Source organism: Octodon degus, unplaced genomic scaffold, assembly GCF_000260255.1.
Source record: "Octodon degus isolate 3935 unplaced genomic scaffold, OctDeg1.0 scaffold00048, whole genome shotgun sequence".
NCBI classification, from domain to species: Eukaryota; Metazoa; Chordata; class Mammalia; order Rodentia; family Octodontidae; genus Octodon; species Octodon degus.
In genome coordinates, this window is record NW_004524624.1 from 9864664 (window position 1) to 9869494 (window position 4831).

At 40.0% G+C, this 4831-nt stretch overlaps 1 pseudogene; it reads left to right on the forward strand.

Moving 5' to 3' along the window:
• The first annotated feature begins 3277 nt into the window (after positions 1–3277).
• LOC101570805 lies at positions 3278–4248 on the forward strand (annotated as a pseudogene).
• Positions 4249–4831: the final 583 nt, after the last annotated feature.

Here is a 4831-nt window from a genome sequence, read left to right on the forward strand (position 1 = left end):
ATATAATACATTATGTGGCCTGTGTTGATCCTTGTTTGCTTGGAACGTACCAACAGAAAAATACCTGGCAAGGTAGTATATGCCTATAATCCTAGCACATAGGAGGCTAAGGGAGGAGGATTGTGAGTTTGAAGCCAGTGTGTGCTACACAAAGAGCTCAAGGCCAGCCTGGGCTACATAGAAAGATCTTGTCTTCAAAAAAAACAAAATTTAATGGGGTGGGGAGCTTTGAACACTGACTAAATATTTGATAGTATTAAAAGATTATTTTTAATTTTGAATGTGACAATGGCGTTAAGAGAGTCCTGCCTGTAATCCCAGCACTCAGGCTACAGCAAGAGAATCATCACAAGTTCAAGACCAGCCTGGGTTGCAAAGTGAGCTCAAGGCCAGCATGAACTGCACAGTAAGACCCTGTCTCAAGAAGACACCCTGTCGGAGTTCCATGAGTTAAAAGATACAGTGTAAAAGAAATGAGAAAGAGGTATAGTTTAGTACAGCAGGGAAGTCACATCTTTTTCTTTTCATGACAATTGCTAACTGTTCTGGTACTGGAGAGTGTGTCATTATCAAAGATAAGTATGATTAAAGCAGAGTACAAATTCAGCTATGTTAAACAAGACTAGTGCAGGGAGCAGGACCTACTAGCACATGCCTATAATCCTAACACTCTGGGAAGCACAGGCAGGAGAGTCACATATTTCAGTCCCACCTGGGCAACTTCTCAACTCCAGCAAGACTCTCTTGCAAAATAAAAAATAAATAAATAAATATAAAAGCTGAAATCCAGATACAGTGGTGCATGTCTACAATTCCAGCACTCGAAAGGCTGAGGCAAGAGGATCACTGCAAATTTGAGACCAGGCTGGGCTACAAGTGAGCTCAAAGTCAGCCTGAACTGCGTAGTGAGACCCTGCCTCAAAAGACAAAAAAAATGGTTATTCCAGTAACCATACCAAAACTTTTGACTTTGCTGGGTGCAATGGCTGTACTCCAGCCACTCAGGAGGCTGACACAGAAAGATCACAAGACCAGCCTGGACAACTGAGTAAGACCCTGTCTCAAGACAAAAACGATAGGGATGCAGTTAGAGTTGAATCCCCAGTACATAAAACAAACACACACACAAAATTTATCAACTTGAAACAATGACATTCGGGGCTGGTGAGATGGCTCAGTGGTCTAAAGCATCTACTTAAAACAAGCTAAGCTAAGCAAAGCACAGGGACCACGGTTCAATCCCCCAGCACCACATGCCAGCCAGCCCCACCCCCGGTGGGCTGAGCTGGCCACACACACACACACACATACACACACACACACACACACAAAATAAATAAATAAAATAAATAATAAATAAAAAGAAACAATGACATTTTTGCTCACAGAGTGTAGACTGCACTGGGATCAGAGGCCCGAGCTAGCCTCTGTTCTACTCAGTGTTGACAGGGGCTGCAGAATTACTAGACGCTCACTCACTCACATGTCCAGCCACTCTTACTGGCTGTCACTTGCAAATTCAGCTGGATTCCAGTCAGAACACCTATCATGACCTTTTCCCGTGACTGCCTGTTCGCTCACAGCATGGTGGCTGGATTCCAGCAAGTGCATGGAGAGAGCAAAGAGGAAGCTGGGTGACCTCTTCCAATCAACACTTGGAAGCCATAAAACATCACTTCCACCACATGTCATTCATTGAGGAAAGTCACAGAGGCCTTCCAGGCAAAGGACAGGAACTAGGCTCCACTTCTCAACAGTGAGGCAACAGGTTCTGAAATAATACATAGAACCAGAAATGGTCTGTGACCATCTTTGAAAAATACAAACTTATATAAACGAATTGGGTAGGAGAGGATGTTGGGGCTGAACACAGAGCCATACACATGTGACACACATGCTCTACTGCAGAGCCACATCCCAGTTCCAGGAATAGCTTTTTTTCTTAATTAAAAAAAAAACAAAAAAAAAAACTAGTAACAGAAAGTTATTAGTGTTTCTGGCACTAGAACAAAGATATATAACTGCATTGTTCGAAACAGTATGCAGTATTATAGGTGGAAAAATAGAATCAATGAAAGAATATAATGCCCAGTAGGCGTGGCTATAATACCAGCAACGGGGGAGGCTGAGGCAAGAAAATCAGAACTTCAAGTCTCACCACAGTCATTTAGCAAGACTTTGTCTCAAATTTTAAAAATTAAAAGGGTTAGTGCTAAAACTAAGTGGTAGAGTGCCCCTGGGTTCAATCCCCAGTAATACACACACACACACACACACACACACACACACACACACACACAGTATAAAGCTCAAAAACAAGTCCAACTATACAAGGTAATTTAGTACATAATAAAAGTATATGACAAGTATGATGGTGTTAGAGTGTAGCTCAGCAATAGAGCCCTTCTCTGGTGTATATGAGCCCTTGCGTTCAATCCCTAATACTGCACAAGGAAAAAAATATGTACACTGGGCATGGTGGCACATGCTTGTCTTTCCAGCACTCTGAGAGGCTGAGGCAGAAGGATTCAAATTTAAGCAGCCTAGGTGGGCAGAGTTGAACTTAGGCAAGCACAGGGGCCAGGGTTCAATCCCTGGCAGCAACTTAGTGAAACCCTGACTCAAAATTAAAAATTCAAAAAAGAGCCAGGAATGTGTTAATACTAAGACCCTTGGTTCAATCGTCAATGCCAGAAATAAATATATGAATAAATAAATAAATAAAAATATAGAAGAAAAGAAAGGTTAGAAGATATACTAAAAAGTAAAGCTGAGTGTGTAGTAAAACATTCCTGTAGTCCCAGCCCTTGAGATGGTGAGGAAGGTGGATCGGCAGGAGTTCAAGACCAGCCTGCCCTCTATATAGAGATTCTATCAAAAAACAAAAACAAAACATGCAACAACAAAAAGTAGAAAAAAAAACTTACTTAAAAGGAGAGGGAAATGATAAATGTATTGAAATGACTGGGTACCAATTTGGAAAACAAATTAAATTAGACACCACAGAAGACATCAACTGGGAACAACTATTCCCAAATCTATTTTCCCTTGCCCACCACAAATAACTTCTATCCTTAATTTTATAGTAATAACTTAATTGCTTTTCATTATTCCATTTTTAATCACATACATATTTATCCATAAATAATATATGATTCTGTTTCCCTTGACATTAAATAAATGTATTTACAAAATACATCATACCATATGCTTTTGGGCAGTAGAGAGGGGTACTGGGGATTAAATATTGGAGTGCGACAATCCGAGATGGTTAACCATGGCGGCGGCCGTCAGGTGCCTCTTCACGGTCTTGACACATAATCGAAGGCATAGCCTTTCCAAGATGATTCATCTTTATCCTTGTTCTGTAAACATTCAGGTGCCAACCAGATACTTTGCTGCTGCTGCTGCTACAAAGCATGCAAAGAAAGCCAACAAAGTTGCCAAAGAAAAAACACCAGGGGAAAAGAGAGATGAGATAGAAAAAATAAAGTCATACCCGTACACGGAAGGTGAACCTGAGGATGATGTCTATTTAAAGCGCTTATACTCACGGCCCATATATGAGGTGGAGAAAGCTGTTCACTTACTTAAGAAGTATCAAATTTTGGACTATACTAATCCAAAACAAGGAGTTTTTCTTGATTTAACATTGGATATGGCACTGGGGAAAAAGAAGAGTGGAACCATTTGCCAGTGTATTAGTTTTCCATATCCGTTCTCTTTGGAATCCAATAAAGTTGCTGTATTAACAGGGAATCCATCAGATATTGAACTGGCAGAAGGACAAGGAGCTGCGTTTGCAGGAGGAGCTACTCTGATCCAGAAGATTTTAGATGATGAAATTTATGCAGATTTTTATGTAGCTGTACCAGAAATAATGCTTGACCTTAATCCATTAAAGAAGAAACTGAAAAACAGATTTCCAAAGCTCAGTAGAAATTCCATTGGCCGTGACATTCCCAAAATGCTTGCATTATTTAAAAATGGACATGAAATTAAGGTAGATGAAGAAAAGGAGAACTTTCTTACAACCAAAATAGCAACGTTGGATATGTCATGTGACCAGATAGCAGCCAATCTGCAGACAGTTATTGATGAAGTCTGCAGGCACAGACCACTAAATCTGGGTCCCTTTGTGGTCCGTGCTTTCCTTCGTAGTTCAACAAGTGAAGGTTTACTATTAAAGATTGATCCATTTTTGCCTAAAGTAGGAACTGAAGAAAATAAAGAATCTTCCTAAAAGTATTGAATTGTGAAATTAATTTGAGTGGATTAAGAAGCAACAGAGAAAATTATAAAACTGCATAATTTCAAAAAAATAAATAAATAAATAAATAAATATTGGAGTGCTCCACCGTTGAGGTATAATCCCAGATGTTGCTGGGGTTTTTTAATGCTGAAACAGGGTCTTACTAAGTTATCTGGGCTGGCCTTGAATTTCTGATCCTTGTGCCTCAGCCTCTTGTCATATTGTGTATGTTCTAAGCTCTTTCTGTTTCTGAAGTTCCTCTCTGTGGCTGTGCACAGCAGCTGTAGTTCATTGCTCTATGACATCCTATCATATAAAGACACCACAACTTATCAAACTACTGTTGAACACTGGGGTCATTTTCAGTTTTTGTTAATGCAAGCACAGAGACTATAAAATGTTATTGCCTGTGTCTTTAGGGTATATGCCTACAAGTAGGATTGCTGACACGTTCATATACCCTGAGATACATATTCAACTTCAGCAGCAACTTTAAGTCTTTTAATACCACCCCCATAGCAGCTCCTGTCAGTCCACAGCCACACCAACTCTTAATGTTGTCTAACTTAAAATTTTGCC